The sequence below is a fragment of the Podarcis melisellensis genome (assembly GCF_964234715.1).
Source record: "Podarcis melisellensis genome assembly, chromosome: 1".
Lineage (NCBI taxonomy): Eukaryota > Metazoa > Chordata > Lepidosauria > Squamata > Lacertidae > Podarcis > Podarcis melisellensis.
In genome coordinates, this window is record NC_138528.1 from 35452204 (window position 1) to 35467784 (window position 15581).

The window sequence follows — 15581 nt, forward strand, 5'->3', positions numbered from 1 at the left end:
CGAAAGCCCTGCTGGGTTTTCAAAAGTTAAGTCAGGAGAGTGATCTTGGACTCAGGGCCAGCCCAATACATCTAGGCACCTGAGGTGAACGCCATAATGGCACCCCCTTCCCTGCCAGGGCAGAAGGGGTCAGTGAAGATCTACATCTGGAACAAGTGGTGGGGCAGAAAGTTTGACATCAGGAACTGCAGCCGCTGGCAATCCTTTCACCTGAGGCAGTCACCTCACCTAGGTGCATGGGTGGGCCGACCCTGCTCAGACTCCTACATCCTTTTATATCTCCCCCCTTTTCTTAAATAATGGATGGATTTAAATCTCTCCTGAGTTTCAGGGCCTGTTGCTGGCCCCGCCTGCCCTCCGCCCCCCGGTGTTGGAGCATGAAGCTCTGCCACTGGCTGGACTGCAGTAGCTTTGGATCCTTTGGGTCCAAGCTGTTTCCCATTCCTCCCTTAGCATGTTCCCCTTTGGGCCCTACCAATGTTTTAGCTCTAGGATTGCTTGGTCCAGGTTGTTGAATGTTTCTGTGGCAGCAGAGAGTGGGGCTACAACATCAGAGCTACTTGGGTCTCCCCCCCTTTCTCAGCCTGGCCAGGGTATTCAGTGGCGTAGCGTGGGTTGTCAGCACCCGGGGCAAGGCAAGTAATTTGCGCCCCCTAAGCCGTGGATTTGTGCCCCCTAACCCTAACCCCCAGATGTTGCGCCAGGTGCGGCTGGCCCCCCCTGCAACCCCACGCTACGCCACTGAGGGTACTGCACCCTAAATGTTTTATATATTTATTATTAAATTTATACTGTGCTTTGCATTCAAAACGTAAGGTTGGCTTAGAATAATAAGATTAGTGTTATTTCTGGTTCCTGTGGAACTGGAAGAAACATTAACTTTAAAACAGGAGATCTTCAGTGATAACAGACTCTACTGAGAACCCATTAAAACCAACCTATTAATTTGCAGACTGGTGTTGCTGTATGGCAACCAAAGAGGGCCTTAGCGACTTCATGTCTGCACTTGCAGTCTGTAACTGATCATAGCCCTTCAAAGCACAATGCTTGAGCAGGAGGGACCTGGTGATAGGGAGGGGGAGGGGGAGGGGAGGGGGAATTCAATTCCATTTTTAAAAGGTGAACTTACCTAATTTGCACTTCCTGAAACCATATGAGGACCAAAAGAACAGCAGTCCTTCAAAACTGACACTTCTCTCAATTTTGCAATGCAGCCTCCAGCCAAGAAATGTGTACAAAAAAACCGCATACACTGAGGTAAAGTTTGCATAGAAATACATATATTAGTGCAAACAGCATACCAAAACCACATTGTACTAAGGAAAATTGCTTTGCAAAAAATGTGTACATTAGGGGAAATTGCATTAAAAAAACAAGTTTTATTAGGAGAAATTCACAATCAAGTGTGGTGATTGTGGTTAAGAGCGGTAGACTCCTAATCTGGGGAACCGGGTTCGCGTCTCCGCTCCTCCACATGCAGCTGTTGGGTGACCTTGGGCCAGTTACACTTCTTTGAAGTCTCTCAGCCCCACTCACCTCACAGAGTGTTTGTTGTGGGGGAGGAAGGGAAAGGAGAATGTTAGCCGCTTTGAGACTCCTTAAAGGGAGTGAAAGGCGGGATATCAAATGCAAACTCTTCTTCTTCTTCTTCATCAAATGCTACCGAATTTTCACGAGGACTTAAAAAAAAATCACAAACTGCAGTGAAAATGTAGAGAACCAAACTTAAAATGGGGAAAATGAGAAACTGAAATATTTGCCTACCTGGCGCTGACAGTGTTTCCTAGTTTACTGGCACGAGCTATTCCTGCAACACCCCATCCTGTTTATTATTTTGTATCCCACCTTCCCTCCATGGTGCTTCACGTGTCCCACCCTCCTGATTTCGTACTCGGAATAGCTCTGTGAGGTAGCTACTAGTGACTTGTTAAACTGACCCAGCGAACTTCAAGTTTTAACAGGGATTTGATCCCCAAAGTTTCCCCAAACTATGCCCAGCAGTTTATTCACCCAGGTTCTCTATTTTGCTCAAGATCTCAGTATACTGCCACTGATTATATGATTAATAGCATCAGGCTCATTGTGTCCCATCCTAAGCATTTATTGCTGGTTTGGTGATTCTAGGATTGGACCTGTATCCAAATTCAGTCTAAAAGCTTATTCATATTCAAAAGCAAAGTGGCTGAAAAAGAGAGGAACTGGGAGCTGAAAGTATTGTTTCAAATGCTCTAATTCTCCAGGAAGGCAAAGAAATCAGGTGAGAGATAGAGAACATTCTTAGGAAAAATTCCAATGGTTTCAGAGCATCAGAATAGTTGCAGATAAATTTGTTGCGTATCACAGGAATGTGGTAAAGTCTAACCTAGAAAATGGTTTTGTTTCATTTTTGTCCAGGTTCATTTTAACGAGGGAAGGCCAGTTTTGGAAACCTGAGTTTATTTTTTTAATTTCCATTTAGAATATGTGGCTTTGCATAATACATGGGGTTCTTGGCTGCTGTAAAACACTAAGAAGAAAGCTCTGCTTGAATATAGGAATCGTTAACTGAGGTGTAGAATTTCTGCTTGCGCAACACAGAAGGAACCGGAATGTGACTTGTATTTTGAAAACACACTAGTTTATTTTAAATGCTAATATAAAGCTCCTGCAAAGATTTGCCATGTTTGCTCAAGTAATTAAATGGAAGTGAACAGTCAGAAGAGCAAGCAGGCAGTAGATTGTTGATGAATTATTCCCCACCCCCAGTAATATAGACTTTTTAAAACTAGATCACAATATGGTCGAAATAATACCTGTTCTTATTTACTCCAAAGACCTATTTCTCTCTTCCTGTTGTTGTTGATATTGGCTTGTAAAATATCAACCTTAGAAAAGAAAAATGTTTTATGGAAACACCACTGGATCCCTGAGAAAACATTTAAAACGAGTTCTGAGGTATTATTTGAATTCCACTGAGCTCACTCTTTTAAAATCAATATGGGGTAAACATATCCAGCTGGCCACCTCATGTGGATATTGGCTATTAACTGTTCTCAAGTGTTTGCAGTCACATTATTTTTTTGCCAACTGAAGATTTAATGAGCTCACTTTCTGTCCCCTGTACCCATGTTATTAATCAAAACATTGCACAGACCCACGGCCAACCTTTGAAAGAGTCAACTTCATCTCTCTCGTTTCTCTTAATATTGATTGCTGCTGGCATGGGGAATTTGCATTTTCATCTAATTTCCCCCCCCCCCCACATCCTCTGGTGATAGAATCTTCCAACGTGGTGTCCTTGGGCAACCATGGCGCACACCCCTTGCCACCCAGCCAAACCTCCTGCCCTTCCCAATTTATATTTTTAAAATAAAAAATTCAAAATGGTTCTGTTGGCTGTTTGGTTGGTGGGTTTCAGCTTTCTGGAGGTGAGGTGGGAGTATTGCCTGTTTTTTTTTTGTTCATGTTTAATTTGCTGAGGGCAGATATCAGTGTTCTTCCTGTTTTAGATTGGAGTACTGAGTATCACCACTTTTTCTTCTGTGAAATGGGTTCTTTTGTGGTGCCCACAACTATTTTTTAGATTTCCGAATGTTACGCGGGGCTCAGAAGGGTCAGGGACACCCACTCTAGTGCAAACTAAGAATTCTGTTAAAAATCAAATGCCCAGGTCAAGATCCCTTAAATTAACATGTGCAATATTTGCATGTTTTAAGGTTTTTATTACATTTTTTTAATCTTCTCTTTTCCTCTAAGGAGTTCAAAGTAGCATGAATATTTTTTCTCTCCTAGCCCCTGAATGCTATCCTCACAACAACCCTATGGGGAAGGCTAGGCTGATAGATAATAATTAGCCCAAGATTACCCAGTGACTTTCAAGACTGGGTGGGAATTTGAACCTGGTTTTCCCTAGTCCTATGCTGATACCTAACCACTATGCAACACTGCCATATATGGGATTCTCCTTTTGGAGCTACTTTTGTCAGCATCACCCTTGAGCCAGTGCACCAACTGGACTCATGCACCTCAACCCCGACTGGGCTAGGCGAGCTGGGTAGCACTGCCAGAGACCACCTTTCTCTCAGGAACAGGTCACAGTGCTGTGGACTCACAGCTTAGAGCTGAGAGCACCGGATTCACTGTCTCAATAATACAGTCGTTGCGCAGCAGAGTTTTGCAGAGTCTTGCAGAGTATAAACCACTCGGAGAGCAGCTCTGTAGAATATTTTCCTTTTATTCCGTAACTACAACTATGATACAAAACTATATACAGAGCTGAATATTCTAAGCATAAATCAATGCTACACTGAGAACCTGCAGCTGCTCTTAGCAGCAACCTTATTTCTAGACACTCTCTCTCTCTCCGATACACTGACTGACTGACTCTCTCACACACAAACAGATGTGGTGCTGGGGCAGAATAAGCAGATAGCAGAACCTGCCTCCTCCTCTCTGGAGAGTCAGCAGAGACCATCAGGAGATCATCAGGAGATTCTTGGGTAATGGAGGGGTGAAGTCTCCTCAACTTTCTCCATTGAAATCAGTGTGGCTTGGGGGACCTGTCTGTGGAGCCTAAAGGTCTCATTTCCTGAACAAATTTCTAGATTGAGGCACAAGGACCTTTTTCTTTGGTTGTTTCTGGTGCCTATTGTGCAGAGCAGCTGTATACCACACATTTATTTGGATTAATCCCTGCTTTACTCTTTAAGACTGCCAAGCAGTCTTCTTTCTCTTTTTTTGTCAAGTTCTTCTTTAATGAGTCTTAGGCATAGCTGCATCAACAAAACATTTATTTTTTGATTGTTTTATATACATCTAAAGTTAAGTAACAAAAAATCTTAGTTCATATTGTGCTTGTCATGCAGCACTTGATATAAAAACCCAGGAATTTTTTATTGAAGCGTACCAAGTGGAGATAGGGTTTCTTTGGACATTTTCCCCACCGAGAGCTACAGCAGGAAAGAACAAACATGGCAGACCCAAAGTGACAGGTCAATGTGAAGGTTTGCCATTATGTTGGCCTCTGTGGCGCTCTGTGGTCTGGAAAGAAGCAGTGCTTAAATGTTTATAGTAGGTTGCTTAGATCTTGTTGCATCCAAGTGTGGACGTACCTTATTACTCAAATTAGACACAATTTGCAAACACCACACCGTGCTGTGCCAGTTGCCACATATCTAGGGCCTTAGTGATGGAGTAAAAAGAATAAATCTGGTTTTCATCTCAATGAGAATGCGCTCTGATTCATACTCATGTGGTAAATATGCTGTTGTGCTTAAAGTTCAAGAATGAGACCCATATGGCGATGGGTGTAGCTTCCCATCCCATGCCAAATAAATCACTTAATTCCCCCAGTTCTCACATCTTTAAAGTAGGACATCACATGTGAATGAAGACAATTAAAAATATATATTTAAGTGGCTGGTTTCATGGTCTGCATTGAGTTGCGCTGAATTGGCAAGGATTCCTTCTCAGCCAGCTTAAAATTGTCTATTTTGTTTTGGTTGCATTTCTGGCAAGAAGCTAGATTATTTTGTTGGTGACGAGAACCAAATCAGCTGCCATTTTGTCTTTCTCAGAAAGCCCTGGCCTGAAGAGCTTGTTGAACTGTGCCATAAAACGATGGCTCCCTTCTTTGCCACTCAGTGGGGGTTGGAGCCATTGTATTGCCGTGATTCCACTCTGACTTGCAGGGCCGCTCTGGGGAGCTACTGCCCAGAAGTAATACATTTATGCTGCTTAACATCTACAGTATATGAAGCTGATGGGATGGCACCCAGCTCTAGCTCTCCATGTGAATTAAGAGAGGCTGTTCAGGTGCTGAACCAATGTCTTGGAGCAGTGATGGGTTGGGTGACATCTGATAAACTAACGCTGCTGAACCAATGTCTTGGAGCAGTGATGGGCTGGGTGACATCTGATAAACTAACGCTAAATCCTGACACGATGGTGGTCTTGTGGGTCAACAGTGCTCAGGTCTTGGAAATGAGATGGGGCATAACTCCACCTGAGAGAACAGGTATGCAGCTTGGGGTATTCCTTGATCCTATGCTATCTCTTGAGGCAGTCTGAGTAACGAGGAGTGTTTACTTAGTAAATTGGCAAAATACAGTGACACTTGTATGGTTTTACCCCAGATCCAATGGTTTATGGGTTGCTATCTAAATACAAAATAACATAAGAAACTGACTGTCTACAGTAACACAACATTTATCAGATGATCAAGGCAACCAGGGACTGGCTGTCACCATTCTAACTTGTGTATAGTCTTCCAATAAGCCATTCATTGACCACTGTGGATCTTGATACACACTGTTCTGGTCTGTTCCAACAAGATATTCCTTGGGAGGTGAGCAAAATGACTGTGGGTGTTTGGGAAACAAGCAGAGTACGGCAACAACACATGTTTTGGCCGCTTGATACGTTTTTATATGTTTCCTATGGCAATAATTTTTGTTTCCCTTTTACAGCCAAAGTGATGAAATCTGAAGATTCTTTGCTTCTAATCAGTTGGATCTCTGTAAAGATTTTAAGGTGAAAAGTTCCATCTAAAGTTTCCCTAGCTGTCTGATGCTCCTGTTTCATTTGCTATGCATATGCAAACACTGCACTATTAGGTCACTGAAACGGTATGTGATTAAAATGAAAATTTTCTTAGTATTCTGGCTGGGACCCCAAAGACTATAAGCTTTTTTGAAAGTGCTCTACTGGCTGAGCAGAACTGACCTTTTCTTTGAGGTCAAAGCTTCAGGGATTTTATTTAGGGGGGGACTGGGAAAGGTGCCTTCAATGGGCCCACCACTTTTTCCACTGTCATCCATTTGCTTGCCTTTCTCTTTGGATCCAGTTCACACAGCGGGAGAGTGCAAAGTGAACAGAAGCTGCTCCTTCTCTTTGCTCTGGTCACTGCCCACTTGTTTAGGAGAGACAGGTGAAGATGCAGTGAATATCAAGCAGCAATTGGCCAAGAACCTCCAATGGGGCCGCTGCTGGGATGTGGGTCTTAGCGGGTGTTGTACAATACAGACCCTTGACACGAGCTCTTGCCTTGGACACCTGATCCCCCCTTGCCCTCAATTCCCCTTCTCAAATGGCTGTAGCTCCATGAGGGGTAAACTAGAGTTCAGATGATTTTGGTGGGGATGCCATGACGGTTTAAGTGGTACACATGTGCTTGAAATGTGTAATGGGAGTGTGTCCTTTCTTCATCTACACTCCAGAAGATTAAAAAAACCCAGATACTCTGCTTAAGGGAGTTTTAAAATGGAAGGGAAACAAAGGGCCTTTAAGTTATTGCCCTTAGAGATAAAATTGAGCGTGGAAAGCAGAGCAATAAAGGGCTTTGAAACATAGATAAAACTAGAATGCGTAGGAAGGTGTCGATCAGGGATGGGGAACCTGTGGATCTCCAGCTATTTTGGGATTACAGTTCTCACAATCCCTGGTCATTTGCCAGGCTGGCTAGCTGGAGTTCAACAATATCTGGAGGGCCACAGACTTCCCTTCACCCTTGTGCAAATGATTAATTCATCACGATATAAAGGGAAGTCTTCTTCTGCCTGCAGAAAAGTGGCTTTGTGGATGTAGTTATTCTGATGGATTAAATTCTTGCTAGCAAGATTTTAGCATTCCTCTTCAATATTAGGCTAACTTTCTTTGGGTAGGTGGACAAAGTGTTTTATTCAATAAGCAAAGAAAACGGCTCCAGAGAATTCCTATCAAGCACCACAAATAATAAGGGCTAAAAGTGATGGGCAGGGAGGAGATAGTATGGTTAGCTTATGGATAGATATTTTGGCAAGCTTACAGGAAACATTCTTATGCCATTTGGAAGATTACAGGCTTAAAGGCTTAACAGATTTTATTAGAATGGGGACAATTCTAGAAACTACCTAGCACGCAATCTTCATTTCTTGAGGAGGCCCCCTACCCCTTTTGGCTATATATAGGAAACTGCTTTATACCGATTCAGTGGTCCATCACTCCCAGTATTATCTCCTTTAAGGCTGTGGTGGCAGCTTGCACCTGTCTCTACACGGCACAAAGTTTGCCTTGACTAGATGCAGACCCAGGAAAGTGCAACATGGTGTTGTGTGGTGATGGCTGGTCATTGTCGGTGCTGTCACTTCCCACACCAGCATATTAAAGGCTAATGAGCTCTCCAAAGTAGCAGCTGTCCAGGCTTCCATGCAGGTTTCTCTCCCACCTGAAGAGGCTCAGGATTGAAGCTCAGACCTTTAGAGTGCTCAAGCATGCGCTCTGATACGGAGCTAAGGCCCTTCACCTAACATATATCCAAAGATAATGGCGGTAGTAAGAAAAGAACTAAAGCAGCAAATGACCATGTTGGGCAACAGGAGGTTTTATATCAGATCTTCTTCCCATATATCTAATTTTCTGTGGATTAGGAAAATCCTAATTTGTGGGCTGCAGCTGTAGATGTGTGCTTTAAAATGGAAGGGAAATGAAGGGCCTTCGTATTAAGATATTGCTCTTAAGGGGAAAATTGAGGGTAGGAAGCACAGAAATAAAGGGGTTGGAAACAAAGACAGACCTAGAATGGGTAGGAGGGTGTTGATCAGGAACGGGGAGCCTGCGGGCCTCCAGATGTTGATGATTAAAACTCCCACAATCCCTGACCATTTGCTAGAAGTTTAACAGAAATCAGATGCCTCAGGGTATATGTCACCTTCAAAATAAATAGGTCAGTGACAGCATCTGCAATGTCTGCTGAAGGTCTGAGGTTCAGTCCCTGGAATCTCCCAGGTATAGCTGGGAGAGTAAATTGGCTAATTTCACAGAGAGCCACTGCCAGTCAGTATGCTGAGTTAAGATGGACCAATGGTTTAACTCAGTTTCCTATGTAATATCTCAGTTATATTCAGGTACTTAGTTCTGAGTATTCAGTAGCTTAAGTACACTATCATCTTTTTTTATTTAAAGCTCACAAGAAATGACTCTCCTGCCCCAATTATATAATTCACAGCTCCTTAGAAAATATCCTAAAGTTTGTCCACCAGTTTCTGGGTTCTGTTGTTGTTGTTCTAAACTCTCTGGATCATCCTTTGAAGGCTTCAGGGCTTGATGCCTCTACCAAGCTGATAAGATGGCTTGCTGTACTGTTAAATAATATCCTAGGCTGCTGTGTGCTCTTATGGCTTGCCAAGAAAAGCACTGTTGCTTACCAAAATATCCAGCAAGTCAACATAAACATATCTCCGGCCAGCCTAATATGCTGCTACCTTCTTCTACTAAGAATACATTTAACTTTTATTTTTGTTTTAAAAAGCTATTAGCATCTTCCCACAAATCATTCTAATAAATACAGTTCAGACCACCAGTGAAAAGCAGTCCAGGAAAATGCCATCAAATTATTATGATTTCTAAAACACATTTAAATCCAAGCCAGGCTCTCCCTGCAGGCTTACAAACTAGCAGACCTGAACAGAATCTGCTGGTAAAATCTAGAGTGAGGAGGTAAAAGCTGAGATGTTTGCATTGGAAATTTATTTTAAAGAGAGATGGCTCACTGCAAAATCCCCTGTTGTTCTCTGACCTTCTTCTCACATGCAGAACCTCTACAATCCACTCACTTTATCCTCCCTCCTTGGAAGGGTTCCCAGGTCTCCTGCTTTGGCCCAGTGCATCTAGACCTGGGGCCCAATATTTGGGCTATCAAGGCTGTACAGTGGTACCTCAGGTTACATACGCTTCAGGTTACATATGCTTCAGGTTACAGACTCCGCTAACCCTGAAATAGTGCTTCAAGTTAAGAACTTTGCTTCAGGATGAGAACAGAAATCGGGCTCCAGCGGTGCGGCAGCAGCAGGAGGCCCCATTAGCTAAAGTGGTGCTTCAGGTTAAGAACAGTTTCAGGTTAAGTACGGAACAAATTAAGTACTTAACATGAGGTACCACTGTAACTCAAATGTGAAGACTGTAGGGCCTGTCCTGGAAGACTGAGGGGTGGGGGAAGCTGGTAAATGGGTGCCATGCCATGCAGTTTCCCTCTCTCCCCTTTCCAGTTTGCCATCACCACATTGTTCCTCCTCAAGCCACATGAACTGTTTGCCACTGTTTTGGAAAGAGAAGTGGAAGTGGCTTGACACACTGTCAGCAGTTGTAAAGGAAAGGAGGTACAGCGGCACACATGAGCATTCTTCACACAAGCGCATAGCCAAACCAGTGCTGGATTTACGTATAAGCTAAACAAACTATAGCTTAGGGCCCCACTCTCTTGGGGACCCCAAAAATTTAAGGAAAAAACAACACCTGGGTGTACATTTCCAAAATATAAGATAAAAAACAAATAAAATCAAACTTACATACAGCAACAGTGTTTTGTGTTGTGTAGGCTCCTATGGTGTAAGTAATGGGCCCCGCCTGCTCCCTAAAATATCACTGGTTTCCTCATTTCTATATATAGGGTGCCTACATTCTGCATGTGCAAATGGCTTTAGATACCTATTAGGTCCATAAATTACCATATAGCATATATTCAACACAAAAAAACAGGGACAATTTGTTGTTGACAAAGGACAGCTGGACATATAAAGGGTCCCATTACCTTCAGTAGCTTAGGGCCTCATCAAACCTGAATCCTACCCTGAGCCGAACTATAAAATTCACTGTCACAAAATGTAAAGGATCACATAAATTCATGGTGAACAAGGCTATCAATGGCTACTAGTTATGATGGCTTTATTATTATTACTGCTGCTATAACCATAACTGGATCATTAAAAAAAACCCTACAAACCGATGTGTAGATGTGAACTCATCTCAATAATGGAAAAATGAGAAATGGAGAGAAGCCAAAACCAAGAGCCCTCCCCGTTTCTAATTGCTCTACACAATTATACATACAATATAATGAATCTTATAAACTTCCTGACTTTGTTGCTCAGTTCAATCTCATGGCAGGGTCTTTATATGTACTGTGGTGTTTTACGTATTATGATCTTCTTGCTTTTTATTGATTTTAGTTTAGTAATGATTTATTGCAATTGTTGAGAGTAAATTATTTTAAATTATTTCCTGATATTTTGAGAGTTAATTTTATTGCACAATATATTCAAAGTGGATTAATCAACGATTACCTTATTTCATATAAGTTGCTTCTTTTAATGTAACATGTTTTATTGTGACTTTTTTGTATTGGGTCAGATTGTTAGAGGACGTGTGATCCTTGTTGTGTATTTTGTTGCTTCTACAGATTGTAAACGGCCTTGTGTATAGAAAGGCAGTATACAAATTAAAAGTGAAATGGAATGAATGTAGGGGCTGAGACCGTACTTGCATTTGCATGCATTCACTCCACCAGCATCTGATCGCAGAGATTTCATTTCTGAAGTCTCAGAGATAGAACTGAAGCCTGAAGATTGGCAGCTGAAACAAACAATGGCAAGACTGGTGACTCAAGTCAGTGGAAGGTGAGAAGGCTTTCCCCCCACTGCTTCCTTTTCTTGTCAGGTTTTTTCCTTGCCCTCCTATTGGTTACAGACTGGCATTGTTTTCTTCATGTTCTGGGGAAATCCAGCAGATCAAAAGCCTCCCCCAGTCTGCCCCTGACACGCCCCGAAAACAACCCATTCTGGCCTTTATTGTCTCCAGAGCAGCTTGGCAATAGCACAGCTTCCCATTACCTATCATAAAGGTAAAGGTAAAGGCAAAGGGACCCCTGACCATTAAGTCCAGTCACGGACGACTCTGGGGTTGCAGCGCTCATCTTGCTTTATTGGCTGAGGGAGCCGGCGTACAGCTTCCGGGTCATGTGGCCAGCATGACTAAGCCACTTCTGGCGAACCAGAGCAGCACACGGAAATGCTGTTTCCCTTCCTGCCGGAGCGGTACCTATTTATCTACCTCCACTTTGATGTGCTTTCGAACTGCTAGGTTGGCAGGAGCAGGGACCGAGCAACGGGAGCTCACCCTGTTGTGGGGATTCAAACCACTGACCACCTGATCTGCAAGCCCTAGGCTCTGTGGTTTAACCTACAGCGCCACCTGTGTCCCTATCATGGCAACTGGCAAAAAGGCCATTATTAAACTTAAGCTCTCAAATACATAGCTATGAACCTAGGATGTACAGTTTAGAAGTTGTTATGTTCTGTTTGAATAAAAGTAAATTGTTGTTCTTTTTTAAAAAAGAAATGCTTTCTTAAAAAAAATATGTCACCAATGTATTGTCTTAGATATGGAAAATGTTAGGTGTACATTGGGTGTACATACACAGCAGTGTATTCAGAGGAGGAAAATACAAAGGCAAGTGCTATAAATTCATACAAATAATTAGGCTTGGTAAATCTTTTGTTTTCGTTCTGTAGGTAAGACAAATTGATCCAATTGAATATTATACCTCTCTTAAGAATGCAAAACTCTTGAGGGAGTAAATTGCTTTTATAATTGTCTGTTGTTATTTTCTTAATGATTCTGGAGATTGTCAATCCAGTTACACCAAAACGAAGCATTAATCTGGGATATTTGAAAGGCATGATTTATGCCCATGTACATTTCTCCTGGAAATCTAAAGCAAATTAGAATAGACAACGCATAAATTTTCGGAATAAAGAAACAAAGGAAATATTCTAGTTGTGTGGTCATTTTTGGCTCATCAGGGTGGCACTGTAGAATTGTTTAGTTACAGCCTTCAGATGGAAGCATGGATTTTAATTCTGTTGGTTATGGCAAGGCTTGTGCTTTTGAACACATTTTTTTATATAAAAAAATAACGGTGGTGGGGAAAAAAATAGACTTTCTTTTAAAAAAACATCGTTTGCTGCAATAAATCAGCCTGATGGGTATATACCTCCTAAAATGATTTATGTCAAAGGAACATAAGCAGAACAAGCCTAATACCTATTTAAACACAGAACTAAAATGAAAGTACCGTTTGGGCCCGAATATAAGCTGCAGCCGAATATAAGTCACACCTTTAAAATTAAAGGGGAGGAAAGAAAAAAAGACAATACCTGGATATTAGCCACTTCCTTAAAATTCCGCAGGCACTCACCCCCGTTCTGTTTCACCATATGTCTGTTTCAGCAGCGATATCATAAAAGCCAATTTTTGTAAGGTCGCGAATTTAAGCCGCACTTTAACTTTTCACAGTCAGAATTTGGGGGGGAAATGAGGCTTATATTCAGACCAATATGGTAATTAACATCTATTCATAGGGAGAAATGCTGGTAGGACTTCTGCAGCACAATCTATTTTATTTTATAAGAATATGCAAGCTCAGAAAAAGCATCATGGTGGTATACAATAACACCATTAAAACATCATAAAATTCTAAAATAATACAAAAAAAAATCCCCATTGAGGAATGGGTAGATTTGGGCTCCGTATCGGGCCAGGACTGCTTATGAAATCCATTTTAAGCACAAAAACGAAAGATTGCTAAAGAAGCTACAGTGTGTTGGCAACTAACTTGGGTCTTTTATTTTTAGTGCAAATGCAAAAACATACTACCAGCTCTGTCCATACATCCTAGGAGGAATCCAAACAGAAATGCAGCTGGAGAAAACCATGGAAGAAGGAGCTTCATAAAACAGCACAGTCCCACCCCCCAGACCATTGTTCCGTAGTTGTGTTCCTGGGCACTTTTTGCAACTGGTCCTGGTGCTTGCTGCCAAAGAGAAGGAGTCCAGTCTCCCCAAATGTTCCCATGGCAAATGTTAGGTAACTTTTAACGACAAAGAGTCCTATTGCTTCAGTGCTGGCATGATTCAATAGATCCCAGAAAGCTTGAGGTCAGTGATAGTTCATAGCATCACAATTCGCCTTCATGAGCGCCAGGCCTACAGGAAGCCCATTCAGGCACCTGATTGTTGCAAAAATATTTTTGTAAACCAAAGGCTTCTCTATTCATTGTCCCAGAAATGTTGTTTTGGAGTTCAAAAGGAATGTATCCGATCGCAAGGCCCCAGAGCCAGGTATTAGGGGGTGGGGGAGACGCGTAGATTAAACTATGTATTTCAGATGCAAAACTTGAACCTTTTAGAAAGATGCTGCCATGTGTCTGTATTTTTAAAAAATGATAATCTAAGTGCTCAGGGTAGCCAATGTTCCGGAAAAGCTCTCAGCAGGAACTGTAATATGGAACTCACTGCTGCTTCGATGCTCAGCGTCACCTCAAGACATCTGCTAAAAATAAAGCTATAATGGTTACATTGTTATTGGACTTTTGTTGTTGTTAAATAGCCTGTTACTACACTATGGACAAATAAGGTTCTTCTTGGCCATCAGTTACTTCTTTTTACCCCACTGAAACACTGATTACCAAGCTTCCCAGCAACTTTTCACTCAAGGAGCCCAAGGAGCCTGTGCTATTTTTGATATCTCTAGCAACTATTCAACCCACCTACCCCTTAACTGCCCCCCCATTGGTTGCCACCAGCTATTTTTTCCTCTGTTTCTTTTCTTCTGTATCTTCTGTACCCCAGAGTGGTCACTCTGGGTGCCATTCTTAGTCCCTTACCTTTCTCATAGGAAGCTGCCTTTACTAAGTCAGACCATTGGTCCATCCAGCTCTGTCTTGTCCACACTGACAGTAGTGGCCTCCAGAGTTTCAGGCAGGAGTCCTTCCTACCTGGAGATGCTGAGGTCTGAACCTGGGACTTTCTGCATGCACAGCAGATGCTCTGCTGCTGAGTTATCACCCTTCCTATTGGCGGTATATTCTTTCCATTGGACTTTCATTGTGTTAGCTACACCCTTATAGGTTACTATTCTACATCTGACCTTTCCTCAGCTGCTGTGTTTCGTGAGTCTGCTTCACCAGTATTTCAAGCTGAGCCCAAAACAAAACCCAAAGGTCCCAAATCTTACCATCTTAATCCTCTGTGTCCAACATTTCAGTGTCATTGCCAAAGTGACACAAATCCCAGTCCATGGAAGGATTGGAGTTGTCACCAACCATCTGGTAATTCCTCACTGGCCTCCATATGACGCTTTCATCTGACTCTAGTAAGATGGACTGTAAATGTGAAAATTAATGCTAACATAGAAAGATAAGATGAATGTTCAGACTCGGTTGATTTTTTAACAGCAGTAAATGAGAATCCCCTGTAGACAGAATGGGTAAACAGTATATCTGCTTGAACTTTCAAAGTGTTTCTTTGTACTCTAATGCATGTTCAAGGTGTTAGACTGTCCTGAGTATTTGTGAGATACAATCAAACCTTGGTTCCTGAATGCCAGAAACCTGGAAGTAAATGTTCTGGTTTTCGAATGTTTTTCAGAAGCTGAATGTCCGGCGCAGCTTCCGCTTGAGTGCAGGAAGCTCTTGCAACCAATCGGAAGCCATGCCTCAGTTGTCGAACATTTTGGAAGCCTTCCGGAACGGATTATGTTCGACAACCGAGGTTTGACTGTATTGTATTTGAAAATGGCAGTCATGATTGGTGCAGGGTTTTGCAAATAAAAGAAAAAGAATTGGTCTAGGCAGGAAACAGAAAACAAAACAAATACTATACATAACAGCATAAACAGGAATCTATAATTTTAACTGGACAAATATATTTCATTATTAGTAAATGTAACATGCACTTAACAAAAAGCTTCTAGGAAAAAAGCCTGTTTCCTTCTTAGAAAGACAGTTTCCA